At 46.8% G+C, this 16,784-nt stretch overlaps 1 protein-coding gene and 1 long non-coding RNA gene across 4 annotated transcripts in view; one reads left to right on the top strand and one right to left on the bottom strand.

The window, feature by feature from the left end:
- SYN3 (synapsin III) overlaps positions 1-16,784 on the bottom strand; it is a 404,870-nt gene that overhangs the window by 257,022 nt on the left and 131,064 nt on the right. The gene's annotated exons all lie outside the window — the stretch shown is intronic.
- LOC119247321 (uncharacterized) lies at positions 701-16,248 on the top strand. 3 transcript variants are annotated; one of them, XR_008552139.1, is made up of 5 exons: positions 701-905; positions 6,970-7,256; positions 8,622-8,697; positions 10,750-10,864; positions 15,805-16,248. It is a non-coding gene; the product is annotated as an uncharacterized LOC119247321 (long non-coding RNA). The 3 variants fall into 3 exon arrangements; XR_005125711.2 differs by lacking the exon at positions 8,622-8,697; XR_005125710.2 differs by lacking the exon at positions 8,622-8,697 and having other exon boundaries at positions 6,970-7,427.

Raw genomic sequence — 16,784 nt, 5'->3', positions numbered from 1 at the left:
GAGTCCCAGGCCTCTGGCCTCTCCTGAGTGACAATGGCAGCTTGAAGGGAATGGAGATGTCAGGCAGGAGGAAAAGAGAAACGGCTTGGCAGCGTGACCTGGCCTAGAATCCCAGCTCCAACTCTGTCATAAAGGGCAGGTTTTGGGTCTGTTTCCTCAATGGCAAAATGGGGATAAAAATTTGCCATTTGTTGAACCTTTAAAAAGTGTCATTTATAGGGCCTCCCCTGGTGGGGCAGCAGTTGAACGCTGGGCTGCGAAGCTGCTCGCAGCCTCTGCAGCGCCAGTTTGAACCCCGGCCCTCAGGGAGAGTCCCACATGGCACGACAGACCTCTCCTGTGGCGCCCGCTGTTCCCCTCAGCAGTGTATTTCATCAGTCTGCCTGTTCTGCTCCCTGCTCTGGTTCTGGTGAATTCTCTCACCCTCCCGCACTTCTGACTATATCCAGTGCTTGTATAAATAAATCTTTATAAAAAAAAGTGTCATTTATAGAGATATAATTTGCCTAAAATAATGCAGCCATCTAAAACCAACATTCTGATGGATTTTTCCAGCCTCTGTAGATACACTCATCATCCCAGAAGTTACCTAGTTCTCCTCCACACTCAACCCCCATTTCCTTGGTCCTAGGCAACCACTATTCTTCCAGCAACTGTACATTCATTTTGCCTGTTCTAGAATTCTGTATGAATGGAATAACAAAGTATACACATGTCTAGCTTCTTGTACTCAGCACCATGTCTCTGACATTCATCTGTCATGTGCTTTGAAAGATGGACTGGCAGGAAGCTCGAGTGACCCCTGCCTCCTGGTGTCCAGACCCCGAGTATGGGCAGGCTCTGTGACTTGCTTCTAGAATCCGGCAGAGGTGATGGGCTATCACTCCATGGTCATGTTATGTGAGGTGAGTCTCCATCATGCCCACAGACTTGCTCTTTCTCCCTATGCTTGTTTTAAAGAAGCAAGCAGCCATATTGTGAGAGTGTCTCTGGGGAGTGACATGTGACAAGGAACTGCAGGTAACTGCTAGGGCTGAGGGTGATCTGACCCATACGCAGTGAGAAGCCAGGGAAATTACAGTCATGGAAAATGAATTCTGCCAACAGCTGGCATGAGCTTGGAAGGAGTCCCAAGGCAGTCAAGCCATCAGACAAAAACATCTTGATTCTAGTCTTGCAGAATCTTAATCTAGTCTTGTTATCTTAATAAGCTTGTGGTGATGTATTACTCAGCATAGAAAACAAATCAGCTGTCTGTTCCTTCTGATCACGCAGAAGCACTTCACTATTCTTTATCCACCACATATACTTTCTCCATTCCTTCACCAGCTGATGGACATTTAGGGAGCCTCCAGTTTGGGGTAAAGATGAATAAAGTTGTCACTTCATAGACATATTTCATTTCTCTTGGGAAAAGAAACTGCCAAATGATTTTCCAAAGATGCTGTAGTACTTCACACTCCCACCAGCAGTACCCAAGAGTTCCTATGACTCCACAGCCTTGCCAATGGTTTCCAAGGTTAATCATTTTAAATATGATAGCTTGTTATAGTCTTATTTGCATTTCTCTGATGATTGATGATGCTTGGCATCACATACTGTGCCTATTGGCCCTGCTTTGTCTACCTTCTTTTCTCAAGTGCCTGTTTAAATCTTAACATATTGTCATCCAGTTGGCTTGTTTTAGGAAAGCAATACCTATGTACAGTGATATTATTTTTAGGATCACTTAAGAGGGCCTCCCTGGTGGCAAAGGGGTTAAAGTTTCAGTGCTATCAAGCTATTGCCAGCCACTGTGGCCCAAGTTTGATCCCTGGCCAGGGATCTAACCCACATGGCACAGCAGACCTCTCCTGTCTCACCCGCTGCTCCCCTCAGCAGTGTATTTCAGTAGACCTGCCTGTTCTGCTCCCCACTCTGTGTCTAATGAATTCTCTCACCCCCCCCTCCAACACACACACCTCTGGGTTACACCTCAGCTCTCATATGTATCCATAAATAACAATCTTTTAAAATCACTTAAGAGAGAAAATTCTATGAGATAAATTCTAAGACATAAAATTCTACATAGGCTATTGTTAATAATAGGATCCAAATCCTTGTCTTGAAGGAGAGAAGGAGGAGAGGGGGGTGCTGAATAATCAGAAGGGATGAAGCAGGAATTCAAGAGCCCCCAGGATTTGAGCTGGAAGACTTCATGGGCATGAAGTATTGCCCAGGTTAGGGAGGATGGTGAGTTTTGGCTTAGAGGATGTTGAGGTTCAAGGGAGAGCTGGCAGCCAGGTGGACCTTAAACTAGGGTGAACTCTGAGGGCCCAAGCTCTGCCAGACTTTCCATCCAAAAGGTTACAGACACCTCTATTTAAAGCAGCAGAGACTTCAAGCATTGTGTTGCAATCTGCCTTTTACCAGTGCCTGTGTTAGGCCTGCAGTTACTGGGGTGGGGGCTGGAGGACACAGCTAAGCATGTGTGAGGGACATTGTAGGAATCTTGGAACCACTCTCTATCAGAGATGCTAAAATTAGTACATCTCCCTCCTGCTTCTCCTCCTGCCCAACTCTAATTACTCACCTTTGCCCCAAGCTGCATTCCTGGGTTCTAAACACCATTGCCTCAAGGAGCCTCTGACAGTCAGTTTTCTAAAACCTCTAGAGAAGGATAAGGGCATTGATTGTGCCCAGCAAGCATCTCGAAATCTTCCCCTCAAAGGAAAAAGTCTTTTAAGGGCTTTTCTGTTAATAAATGAGACGTGTTTCCTTAAAGAAAAAATGAAATAGAATGGCAAGGTACAAAGGATGAAAGATGCAATCATCCCAAGATTCAAAGCTCATAGTTACATCCCATCGATTTCTTCCCATAGTTTCAGTATATACACATACATATAAAAGCATATATTTCTACATAAAATGGGGTTATACATAAACACCATTTGTAATCTTATTTTTACTGGGATAGTTACATGCCAAAATGTAAACATCTAGACCTTTTGATTGACTATCTTGTATTCTAAAGTTGGTGACCATTTAGATTCATAAAAATTATTACCAAAGCCCTAGGAAGAATGCCTCTATACCTACATATTTTTGTGAGTTCCTGACTTTTTCCTCACCAAAAGACTTTAGGAGGGTATTTATTGGGATCAAGATTATGAATATTAAAGTTTATATTGCCCTCCAGGAAACATGCATTATCACCTTTATCAATTGTTTATTGAAAGGTCACTTTACTCTCAACAATATTAAGTCAATCTTTTTTTCATGAGAGTTGATTACTTCTAGTATGTGTGTATACACACACACTAATACATATATGTATACATACTGTGTGTGCATACACATGTTTGCATAACATGTATACATACATGTTACATACATATTTTATATATTATATATTGTTCCTCTTGGTGGTATTTTTCTTGAGAACCCAGATTAATGCAGACATTGAGGTGATAAACTTGAGAACAAAATGTCAACATGCTAAGGACAGTGGGGCAGAAAGGTAAGAAAAGTCTAGAAACTTAATGGCAAATTCTCTCACTGTACCCAATCTGGAAACACCTACGTTAAACTTTTATTATGTGAGAAAAAGAAATGTCTGTATTGTCTACATTGCTAGGCCGGGTTCTCTGTTACATGTAGTGAAAACATTCCTGACCCTCTCAATTACCTTATATTTCTGAGCCTCATTTCCCCAGTTACACAAGGAGATTAAGATAGGGAAGGGAATGGCCTCCTGGATTTGGGATTCTGAGTGAGGGGCTTCACAGCAGGCAGAGGAGTGAATGCCTAAGGGCGTGGTCATGGCCAGATCACCTTGAAATCAGCATTGCTACCGACTTAGACATGTCACTTTTACCTTGCTGTGTATCAGTTCCTTGTTGGTCAAGTGTGGACCATAATAGTTCTATTTAATAGTTGCTGGAAGATGAAATAAATGAATCCATGAAAGGCACTTAGGACATTGCCTGGCACATAGAAAAATGCTCAATAAATGCTCATCATGGATCAGAATTGGACACAGGTCAGACCATTGGGAGTTTGGAGTCTAACTTAGAAGTCCAGAAACACATACCCGAAGAGACATGACCTGGACACTTGAAATGCATTCAAGATTAAAAAAGGGAAGAATCCTTCAACTTTTTTCATTCTAAAGTAAACTTAACTCCTCATTATCCTTAGAGAAAAGAGGTGAAAAAACATAACGGCCTTCAAGGATGATTTAGATAAATAGGGGATGAAAAAACCATAATACTATGATAACAAAAGGAGGCAGGCATTTCGAGGGCCACCTCAGGATTTGACATTAATTATAAAAATATCAAATAGTAAAAGAGAATACTTAATAACATTATTTACTTTAAAGTTTTAACGCCTCTTCATGAAAGCATACCCCTCTGCAAGGAAAGGGTAATTACTATGTGAACTTCTTTCCAAACCTGACTTCCTTTTGAGCCTCACCTCTTAGTAATGGGCAGATTCTCATTGCACAGATGAGAGACCAAGGGTTTATTGTGGGTTCATGTGAGATGATGCAAGTCAACACACTTTCAACTTTCCTAAAAGTTTTTTTAAAAAATGTGCAAGCTTGCTTGTCACCACGTGGTGGCTCAGAAATCATTTTTCTAGTGAAGGATGGTGACTGATGCTCCCCACTATACCCCAGACCCCCCAAGAAGGGCCTGTTAAGCCCAGTTTTTTGCAGACACCTGGGCTGCTCCTCAGGGAACTCCCTTTGGGTCTCCAAACTCTCTGTCACTGGGACAGGCAGGTTATGAAGGATCTGCTCTGGATCCACCCCACCAAACCACCTGCCGGACTGGTGAGCACCTGCGACCCTTCAGGAATGTAAATGCCCAGTCCTGGAGCCTGTTGGTGCAGATAAAAGTGCATGGGTGGGTAGGAATCTTGCTTTTCTCCCCTCTGAGTTCTCAGATTCCTGGAGCATGAATCTCTCTCCAACTGCCTGACACCTGAGGCCCATCCTTAGGGAGCCTCGTTTATTCAGGGAGGTGCTTATGGAGCCAGGCTGAACTGTTTTGGAGTTGTCCTTATGTGGGAAGGGGATCCTTGCTTTCCTGAAGCAAGGCTCACAGTCATGACAATTAGTTACACATGGTGGGTGGGAGGTGTTTCCAGGATGCCCTGAAGGGCAGAGAATGTGAACCTGCTTCTGTTTCTTCTGCAGAAACAGCAGTGGGGCCATCAGTCAGACCTGGAGTCAAAGGGTTTAGAACACAAGCCCTGTATAGTCAGCCTGACTGCCTGGGTTCAAATCCCAGTGCAGCCACTTCCTAACTCTGGGATCCCAGGCAAATTGTTTTCATGTGATCTAGGTTCCTTTTGGGAAATGAAGCAAATAATCCTTCTTCATAAAGAGGATTTAATTCAGTTCATGAGAAATGGCTAACATCTAGTTAGCAAACACTGCGTTTTGCTGTTTTTACAATCTGTCTTATGATTTTGAGCAAGTCTTTAATCTACCCATGCCTCAGTTTCCCTATTTATATAATGGGAATAAAAACACATGTTTTGAACTCCAATTTCATAAAGGTTGTCATCTTCTGTAGGACAATTTTCACTTCTGTTGGCAAATAGAGCAGACTTGAATGTGCCTCAAGTCAGAGGTCACAAACAAGTAGCCTGGATAAAATACAACCCTCGGAAGTAGAAAGAGTCAGTGATTTTAGACATACTTTACAGATGAGGTTTAGAGCAGTTAATAACTTGCCTGAATTTGCAGAGCCAGAATTTGAACTATGATGGTCTGGATTCAGCGTCCACAGTCTTAAGCAACGCACTCAAGTATTGAGAAACGGCAATTGACATTTAGCTCCTACATCTGAGAGACATTAGGGAGTGGTGGGGACTACAGTGAACTAGACACCATCCTCTAACTAAAGGAATCCACTTATGAATGTTTCCTGCTCCAACTTTCTCCTCTATAAAATTGGCACGATAATTATACTTAACTCGCAGGGTAATCCTGAAGATGAAACTAGTTAACATGCCAAGTGTATAGAACAGTCATGCAGTGCTTAACAGTGGAGATATGTCTGAGAAATGTCTCACTAGGTGATTTTGTTGTGCAAATGTTACCAAGGTAATTAAATGAATCTAGATGGCACAGGCACTACACACCTAGGCTGTACGGTATAGTCTGTTGTGACAGAACATTGTACACTTAACACTACATGTAAGCTGTTGCTATTGTTACTATTTGAGGGATGGCTTGTCTTAAAGATTCATAATGCCCACTTTAATATGGGCACACGACTGAGGAGCAAGTTTGGACAACATCACTCAGGCCTTTTCCTCCTCCTTCTGAGCAATGCTGGGCTATGGAGGGTTTGGAAGAAGAACCAAGGTCTCCAGACACAAGCCACGAGTTTCACGCATCAGCGGCAGTGTCCCGAGCTGGCTGCTGCAGTCCCTTAGTGAGCTCATGGTTACCAGCGGCCTCTAGGCTGCAAAGAATGTGAGGTGCAACGGGCAGCCTTCCAGGGGCCCAAGAAGGAAAGCCTCATCCTTTCAGGATGTCTCAGGCTTCAGATAAAACCCTTCCTATATTCCAGCTCATAGCTGGCAGGCGCAGACGGCAATGACTGATTGCAACGGGTGAGCTGTCAGAAAGATGTGTGTGTGAACCAAGCGCCAGCTAGCCAAGGCAAGGCATGTATTCAGGAGGCTGCTGGGAAGACCGTTGACTGCACAATGTGTTGTTGTGTACCTACCATGTACTCGGTTCTGGGCCAGCCAGGCAGTCAGGAGTTGGTGAAGCTGGTAATAGTAGCAATATTAGCAGTTCACCTGTACTTTCTGCTTCTGAGCACTGAGGGTCATTACCCTGTGATACAAGAAGGTTTCCTAGGTTTAATGATTGGTAGTAGACTAGATTTCTTCAGAGTTATAAAGTATAGCAGATACATGTTGTTTAATTTAAACTTATTTCCTTTTTTTTTTTTTTTCTAGGTAACCAGCTGGACTACATTTCCCAGTAGCCCTGGGGTTGGGTGCAACCATGTGATTGAGTTCTGGCCAGTGGAATCCTGGAGATGATGATGGACTTCCTCTGGCCAACCAACCCCATAAACATCTTTCCAAGCAACACTTTACCCTCTTCCTCATTGGTTCTAAGATGCAGGTAGTCTGCAGAGGATTCTGAGGGCATAGGAATAATGGAGCCACAAGATGAAAGGAGGTTGATGGACTACTGAGTTAACTAACTCTTCTAAAGTTCTGCCACATTGGACTCTTAAGTGAGTGAGAAATAGGCTGCAGTTGTATTAGGCCACCAAGTTGGCTTTTCCACCATGGTCAGCCTGCTGCAATATGTCCTCGCTTAATGTTGCTGATAGGTCCTTGGAAACTGCAACTTTAGGTGACATGACCTAACCAGCCTGACCTTAGCCAACTGGTATAAACAAGAGGTGAGCTCCTAGGGGTACATCTGGCCACCAAACATCACCAAACTTCTAAATGAACACCCCACATACTTCTAATATCAAAACAATCATTTATAGTCACTAATTCACTCATTTTCCAGCCCACTTACAGTAGTATAGGGCCAGATCTTATCTCAGCAGCTCAGGGCACAAAGTGGGAATCCACCTTGAATTCCCTGGAGAGAATATCCTTTCATCACAAGGCATAACACACACACACACACACACACACCAATTGTGCACATGACATGTACATTTTGGGGTGGAGGGAGGAAACTAACTGAGAAAACCCACGAAGTCCTGGAGGAAAGCTCAGACTCTACACAGGCAGTGGCAGGGAACTTATTTAGCTTGTCTTTTCAATATTGAAATAAAACAACTTTGAATGAAACACTGACTCGGAAGGACCCAAGGTTCACATAACAGCAGAACTTGGGCTTTAGCGGCATTTTGCCACTACATTTGTAGTTTTTCCTGTCCCTTTCCAAACAAGTAGGCCAAGTCCCTTATGCTTGTAGGGCCTTTAGATTTTACAAAGCACTTGGACAAATGATGGGCTAGGCCCTTTCTCCACCCCACTGACCAATGGGCTGTGACTATTACCCTCTGTGTGGGGCTTTCAGATGGAGGAAGGTATCCGGGTGAACTGCAGCTCTGGTACCCATGAACTCAGCCCTTCTCAACTATTCTGGGAGAAAATTAAGTCCTGAATTCAAAGGCATTCCTTGGATGTAGTGAATTAGCTTCTCTCCTGTCCATCTGTAATGGTACATGATATATACCTCATCTGGGAGAACTTTAAAATAGTCACATCATTCTCTGGGTTCTGTGTTTCAGATAAGGGTTCCTAAATACAACCCAGTTCCACTCTCTAAGCTTTGGTTTTTCAACTATAAAACCAAGGGTCAGATCAGGTGATCTTGGAGTTTCTTACCAGCTATAATTTGCTATAATCTCACTTTAAAAAGCAGGATTTGGGGCCTAAGCTGAATCAGACACGTTCCCACATTATTTCATTGAATTACAAAATGAAAAGGGATTTAAATTAGGTGGGGGGGGGTGATAAAAAGAGCATCTAGAATCCCCAGCATGCAAAGTTGTATTCAGTCACCTTGAAGTGAGCGATAAGCTGATGCAGAGCGTGACTTCACCTGCAGGTTCACTGAGCCTGTGCTCTAGTTAGCAGGACAAGAACCTCACAGACAGACTCAAAAAATGCCCTGGACAGCAGAGCCTGGCGTCTAGAGGACAAGAGGTGAGCAGAAAGTAGGGCCACGCTTGTCTCCCCCTCACCCAGCCCTGCAGTCCACTCAGAACTCTGCTCTGCAATAGACAAAACCGCCTCAGGAACACTCGCCCTGTTCCAGGCCCTGGTTGGGTGCTCTGCCGTCACACTGCAGTTAGTTTTCCCAGGCACTCTGGCAGGAGGGCATGATTCTCCCTGTTTAAAAAGGAGTCCCAGAGGCACAGTGATTATGCTGTTATCCAAGGTCCCTACATTGTTGATTAGTCCCAGAGCCATGCTGCTTGGGCAGGTCTGTGTGGGTGCACAGCCTGCATTCCTTCCACTTGCCTCTGTCCTCCTGGAAGGACAGTTCTGTCCCCTCTGCCTCACTTCTCCAGCCCTCAATGGAAAGATGCCCCTTGACTGTCAAGTATGGCAGGGTCAGAGCCGGGGAAAGCTCAGAGTGCAGGGCACCTCGGGCTGAGAGAGCTCACGCTGAGCAGAGGGGTGCAGCAGGGTGGTGGCAGCTGTGGCAGCAGTGCCCTCCAGACACTAGCCGGGAAGTCCCTGAGACAAGAGAGCCTGAGGTTTGCACAGCTGGAGGCCCTGGGGAAGGGCCTGGGAGCAGCTGGACCCCATCTGAAACGGACCCCATCTGGAAGCAGAGCCCCCTCTGGGGCTCAGTGAAAGGAAAGGAGACAGGAAGTGGTTGATCTGCTTGTTCTCGGGAGCTGCAAGGAAAGAGTGCTCACTTTCCCTGCAGACCAAAGATCTGGCATTTCTCAGTGTGCGCCTCTGGGGCCTTCTGTATCACATTCACCTGGCACGTTGGAAAAGGGGATTCTGGGGTCACAAGCATAAGAAACCCAAATCCCTATGGGGGGAGACAAAGCTCTGCATATTTAGTCAGGCTCATCAGAGGGTTCTGATACCCACCAAGATTTAAGAATCAAAAAGCTCAGTTCTATTCAGTTATTTCTTACTCATTTTGGCCATTTTCCCCATCTGTGAGCCTTAACCCTGGGAGGGAACTCTTAGTGTCTGTGGTGTGTCCCTCGCTCTGTGGTATGTCTCCACCATGTCAGGTGGATCTACTCATTTTACTTCCTCACAGCATCCTAAGAAAGTAGGTAGTATTATTAGCCTCATCTTCCATATAAGAGAATTGAGGCACAGGGAGGCTAAGAAACTTTAAAAAGTCACAAGGTAAGCGGCGGGGCCAGAAGAGGGACCCACGAGGTCTGACTCCCAAACCTGAGTTCTTCATCCCTAAGGCACACAAATATTGCGGGAGGTTCTATTTATTGAAGCCCCACTTGGTATCACACCCTGTACCCAGGCACTTCAGGCAGTCAATAAACATTAACGGAATACCTACTATGTGCCAGTAGCTGCCAGGAGCAAGATGAGATAATGTTGGGCACAAAAATTGAGAGGCACCTAAAAATTTAGTGATCAACATAAACAATTCTGTCATGAAATATTAGAATTAGCAAGCCCCTGGGTTGGCCATCTGCTGTTGTCAATAAAGTTTTATTAGAGGGCGAACAAAACACTCAAAACCCACACCCTGCTGGAGCCCACAAGGACAACATCATCCCATCCTTTCCATCCGTGGCCCCAGGTGTGAATGTCCTTACAAGTGTCATTTCACATAAGCCACTCCCCCTGCAGGCAGCTAATGATCCTGCAGGCTGACAATATGCTAGGCACTATTTTCATTGGCCTTGCCAATAACCCTCTATTCCTCATAACTTCCCGATAAGAAAAGGGTCAATTCTTTCCCCATTGTACAAATGATGAGACCACAGCACAGAAAAGCATTTAATTTGTCCAAGATCAACACAAACAGTAAAGGGGAGAACCAGGGTTTGAACCCAGGTAGCCATACCCCTGAGAGCACACAACCCAAAGGCCCAATCTGGCCAACCCTGGCCCACCCATCTTTATAAATAGAGTCACTAGCCCACAGTGACACTGATTCGTTTGTCTACTTTCACACCACAATGACAGTGTAGAAAACTGTGACAGAGACCACATAGGCTGCAGAGCTGAAAATATTTGCTGTCCTCTCCTTTACAGAAAAATTTGCTGACCCTGCCTCTCACCACTGTGGAAAATTCCCATGATCGACTCAGAAGCTCCAAGAGGGAAGTCGCCCCCATAGCCAGACGGAACAGAAGGGACTGGGTTGCAGGTAGGTTTCCAAACACTATGACTTTCGACATTATCTGGCAATGTACCCTAATGCTACCCCAGGGTTTAGCATGCTGCCTATCCCAGGAAGGCGCTTCATAAACACTAGATGGCTGGCTGGCTGGCTGGCTGGCTGGCTGGATGAATCCTAGCCTTTCATATTGTGGGAAGGCTCCAAAGAAACAAGAATGGCCAATTTTTCTGTTGTACCTATTACAAGCCAAATTCTTGGGCCTCGTTGCCATGGTACCTGCCCAGACAGCTTATTTATTTTTTATTTTTTTAATAAATTTTATTTTTATATTCCCCATACAATTGCAACCCCCTTATTTTGACCCCAATCCCTCCCCTCCCTGCCCCCCAGCCCCCATAGAGTGTCTCCAGTTCATAGTTTTTTTGTTGATTTTGATTTTCACTTTCTTATAGTTATTCATTTTCCTGGTCCCTTATTTAAGTTTTCTAGATTCCTGCTATGAGTGAGACCATCCAGTATTTTTCTTTTTCTTTCTGGCTTATTTCGCTGAGCATGACCCCTTCCAGCGCCATCCATGTTGCTGCAAATTGCATGTGTTTATCTTTTTTGAAGGCTGAGTAATATTCCATGGTGTGTATGTACCACATCTTCTTGGTCCAGTCATCTATTTTTGCCCAGACAGTTTAAATTAATTGGTAGATTCAGTGTTCTGAGGACGTCTTGACTTCTTTGCACCATGCATGCCATCCTTCCCAAGCAAGAGTGTCTCAATGGTCTCCATGTACACCTACTAGTTAATTTTAACAACCAGTCTAGACTGCTTTGCCCTTGACTCCAGAGGCCTGGGTCCTTATTTTAGGACCAAGTCTTAATCAAAGGAGTGGGGATTTGGGAGTGAGAGAAACTTTGCTAAATCTCGGCTCCTTCACCACCACCCCGCCTCCGCCCCTGCGAGCTGTGTGACTGTAGGCAGGTTGCTTCAGCTCTCTCAACCTCAGCTTCTAACCTGTGCCGAGCAGTTTAAGCAGGGAAAATATCCCTGAAGAGTTTTCGGGCGCACAGTAGGCCCCAAGGATGGTGATCATTCTTCATTATAAAGATGGAGACAGTTTAGGAGTGCTGTCTGCTCAGAGACCCTGAATCCATTATGCATGTTTTATCTTTGTGCTCCCAGGGTCTTGAATAAACAATGTCTTCATCCAGTTTTTAAAAGACACTAATTCCGCCTCAGAGTAACACCTCCCTCCGCCCTCCCAGCTGAAAGTTGGCCGGCTCCGGGCCTGGCTGCTGGCCTGAATTTCCAAACACTGTTGGTGTAGCATTTCTCAAATGTATCCCATTAACACTGCGAACCTGTCAGCCCTCCCTCCTCTCTGAGCTTGAGTCTGACCATCACAGCGAGAGATGGAGCCAGCGCCGCCAGGCCAGCCTCCTGGACTAGCCTGTGTGAAGCCTGTGTGAAGCGGGGCAGTGCCAGGTCAGCCGGCCTGGGACTGGGGCACCTGGCAGCATTTGCAGGAGGGGTGCAGCCAGGTCAGAAACAGACACAGGCGGTGGGCTCGGAGACCGGGAGAAAGCGCAATGGAATGAGGGTCTGGGGGAAGTGCGAGCAAAGTGCATTCCCGGGGTTGCCACTTGGGGGGAACCAACAAGACCAGGAAGGAGGCTGAGCAAAAAACCACTGCTCCAAGATGAAAATGCAGGCATTGTGCAAAAATGAAAAATGATGGAAAAAATGTATAAAATTAAAAAATAAAAAAATAAAAAATAAAAAAACAAAAACAAAAACAAAAAGCCACTGCTCTGGGAATCAGGAAACAGATGTGCCTCTCCCTGCTTAAACTGCACGGCACAGGTTAGAAGCTGAGGCTGAGAGAGCTGAAGGAACCTGCTTAGGGTCACACAGCTCATGGGGTGGGTGGGGGGAAGGAGCCGAGATTTAGCAAAGTTTCTCTAACTCCCAACTCACTGGCTGTGTGTCCCTGAGCAAGGCGCTTGCCCTCTCTGTGGCACATTTACTGGATGAATGTGTAGCCGGGCCATGTGTTTTTCAACTCTTACTTGGCATCAGAGTTCTTTTTCAAACAAACTTCAAATTTTAATATATAAAATAATGAAAATAGAACAGACTCTTTGGGTGAAGGTGGCGGGGTGGGCGGGTGGGGAGAGGGAGCTGGAATCCTGCCCACTATGCCCCTAAACATCTGAAAGAGGGGCTCCCTGGTGGCACGAGAGGTTAAGCACCGCACTATGAAGCAATCCGCAGCCTCTGCAGCACGAGTTCGATCCCCGGCCGGCCAGGGAGCTACCCACATGGCGCAGCAGACCTCTTCTGTCTTCACCCGCTGCTCCCCTCAGCAGTGTATTTCAGTCAGTCTGCCTGTTCTGCTCCCCACTCTGTCTCTGATGGATCCTCTCACCCCCCACATCTCTGGCCTGTACCCCAGGTCTTGACCTGGGACAACTTAACTAATCTCTCTGTGCCACAGATGCTTCAACTGGAAAACCGTTTAGAGGACTAAAGGAATGAACCTGATTAAAAAGTGCCTAGAACAGTGGCAGGCACACAGAAAGCAATTCATGCTAATCATTTCCTTCAATCAAAAAATTTTGATTTCCCCTTTGTTAACATGACTATGATTTCCGAGTTCAGCTTCACAGTTCCACACGAGCACATGAGTCACTCACCCACACTGACCAAAGCTCCGGTTTTATGAGCCATTTCTATCATGACGACATCCATTATTGTATCTCATCTTGAAGCACCGCTGCTTCACAGCACAGTTGAGGCAACCAGGGCTCAGAGAGGTGGAGTGAGCAATGCCAGGTCACACAGCAAAGAAATGACAGATGGAAGACCTGCATCCAGATGTGTGTGACTGCACAGTCTGTGGCCTTAACCACTCAGGAAACTACTTTGCTCTTGACCCCAGAGGTCAGGGTCTTGTCCCAGTAATTTGCCTAAGGAATTCCATGCCTCCATGGAAGGGTAGTTAATGATGATGGCAGTGATTTATGCTTATGAGAGTCTGGTCAGCAGGGTCTGGAGTCTGGGTATCTTAGGGAATACAGATCCTAAGTAGAGAGGAAGTGTTTGGTCACCAGCCCAGGGCTATCTAACAATCTCTTCCAAGCCACATCTCCAGTCTTTCCCACCAACCTATAAGAAAATGTTGTGCAAATGGCAGAGCCCTGTGCCAGCAGGCAGGTGAGCAGAGAACTGACTGATTTCAACTTCAACACCATCCCACTCCTGCAAGGCACCATATACCTTTGCAGAGTATACAACTCGTCCATCCTTACATGACGACCCTGACTCTTCTGTCTCAGCATTTGGAGGGAGAAGTAGAGGGAGAGGAAAAAGTTGGGGAAGATGAGAGACAAAGGGTCAGCCCCACTGCACGTGGAAGTGAGTGCTGGGTGCAGGGAAGGAACAGGAGGCCCTGCAGTCAGGAGGTTCTGGTGGCCGCCCAAAGCCAATGCAAACCACACAGTCACTTTATTTCTTTATGCTTCTTTCTCTCCGCTCGGAGGGCGGTAATAAAAGATGGCTGTATGGCTCTCCCTGGGGAGCTGAACGGGAGCCAAGCCTTCATATGGTGAACAAATGCTGCCTTCGCCCAACTGCAGAGCTGCTGCTGCCTGTCATTAAAATGGCAACAACCTCTCCCCTGACCCCTGACCCCTTGAAATGGGCAGCCACCAGCCCACCCACCTGGAAAGCCCCAGTGCCCTGCTGCCAACAGTGTCCCAAACACCAGCTCCAGCAGGAAGAGAAAGCAGGGGGCGTGGCTGAGCTGTAAGAACCCTGCCTTTAAATTCAATTAGAACTGGGTTCAGACACCGGCTCCACTCCTCAGGAGCTATGGGGCTTTGGGGAAGGTACTGAGCCTCACTGTCCCAAAGCTTGTCACCTGCCTGTGCTGGGAGGGTGTAAGGATTAGCGATAATAAATGCAAAGCGCCCAGCACAGAGCCTGAGTCACACTGGGTACTGATACTAGCTATTGGTTTAAGTCCCTGCACTTGCTCAGTGAGAGTGGATGGTCAGGCTGCTGGGAATCGGGCCTGGTGAACATCCCTTGGGGTATCAATGTTTTCCCAGAGGAGGCACTTGAACTGGGCAATCTGAAGATGAGCAGGAGTTTCCAGGGTGGAAAGGGAGGGAGAGGTTTCCAGGCAGGTAGCATGGAATAGGTGAAGACCTGGGATTGAAAAACGGAGGAATGTAGATGAGGCAGCTGCAGAGAAGCAAGGAAGGAGAAGGCTGGTCGGGGGGCGGGGGCAGACTAACCAAGATTTTGGTCCCTTGCCTAAGAGTACAAGGTGGGGACGAAGGGTTTTAACCGCCAGAATGATATGATCAAATTGGTTTTTAGAGCTCACACAAAAAGGAGCACATACTATAGATATATGATTCCGACTAAAAGACATTCCAGAAAAGGCAAAACTACAGAGATCAGCGGCTGTCAGGGTTGGGGGTGAGGAGGGATGAACAGGAGGAGCACAAGGATTTGTAGGGCAGTGGAACTAGTGTGTAGGATACCATACGGTGGAGTTAGGTCATTCTACATTTGCCAACACCCATAGAAAAGGCAACACCAAGCATGAGCCCTAATGGAAACCATGTTCCTTGCAGGAGAAATGATGCATCCATGTAAATCCATCAGTTGGCACCCATGTGCCCCCCAGGTGGGGGGTGCAGAGGGTGGGGGAGCTGCTCATGTATGGGGACAAACTTCAAAGGGAATCTACAGATGAAGTTCTGAGTGAATGAGGAAATAGGTCATACCAGGATGGGGCAGGAGGGCGGCACAAAGACTAGCCACGATCAAGGACCCCACCAAGAGAGGCGCTGGGGCACTGAGTCAAGAGTGTGGGTTAGGAACAAGCCTGTCTGGGTTAGCTGCTCAGTGCTCCAGCCTGTAAGCTGCTCTCCTCACTGGCTCCTCTCTCTCCCTCCTCCAGGACTTTGAGGGCCTCTTCCCACACTAGGCAACCTGGTGGAGTGACAAGAGCCCAGAACAGGGATGGAGTGACCTGTTTCCAGGCTGTCTCTTCACTTAACTGTTGCCATCTGGTTCCCGAGGACTTGTGACCTGCCCGTTTGTGACTTTCAAACATTGCCATGAAGGTGAATGATCTAGGAACTCAACCCACTACTTACTAAAATGCAGATGCGTAGTCCCCATCACCAGAAAGTCTGATTCCTGCATGGGGCCCAGGAATCTGCATGTTGTCAAGCTCTGCCTATGGGACATCAAGGCTAGGGGTCCGCCAGAGACACCACTTTGAAAACCACTGCACAACTGTCCTGCGCGGGAGAGCAGCTGGCAGACTCTTCGGATGAGCTTGTCTGGGGAGCCCGGGAGGGAAGCAGGGACAAACCCAGAGGGTAGTGGGAGGGTGAAGAAAGGCTGGGGAGCACCTGCTGGGTTTCAGCCTCTCGCACATTCTTCCTCTTTGGGGTGTCAAATACTCTCTCCAAATGCCACAGGGACCTGCCCCAGCCCTGCCCTGGGGCCATGACTTCATTTTCCAATGGACCCAGGAATCAGGAGGAGAGGTTGCTTGTGCTGTCACACAAACAGCAAGTGGGGAGTCAGGACTCCCCCCAGGCATGCCTGCCACTGAGGCTAGAGTTGCCCTCAGGGTCAAGCTGGGCTGAGTAGCCGGAAGGAAGGCGTGATATCAGCCAGGAGTGTGAGCCCGCAGCCCCTGCTCGCCAGCCTGTGACCTCGGAGTAGGCATTACTCTTCTCCCAAAGACTCCATTTCTTTCAAAAGCGGATGAAATGACCTGTCACCAAGGAGTCCGGACACCCAGGGTCCTTTTAGGAAAAGGTGACTTCCTCTAAATTAGTACGGGGTTAGGACACAGGATGCCCACACCAAGTGGGTGAGGTGCCCACCAGGTCATTTCCTTCCCAGTGGACGGGGTCGGGTTCG

Source organism: Talpa occidentalis, unplaced genomic scaffold, assembly GCF_014898055.3.
Source record: "Talpa occidentalis isolate TD23 unplaced genomic scaffold, MPIMG_talOcc4v2.1 talOcc4.16, whole genome shotgun sequence".
NCBI classification, from domain to species: domain Eukaryota; kingdom Metazoa; phylum Chordata; class Mammalia; order Eulipotyphla; family Talpidae; genus Talpa; species Talpa occidentalis.
Note: the sequence above shows the minus strand (reverse complement) of the source record. Positions and strands in the feature narration are given on the sequence as shown.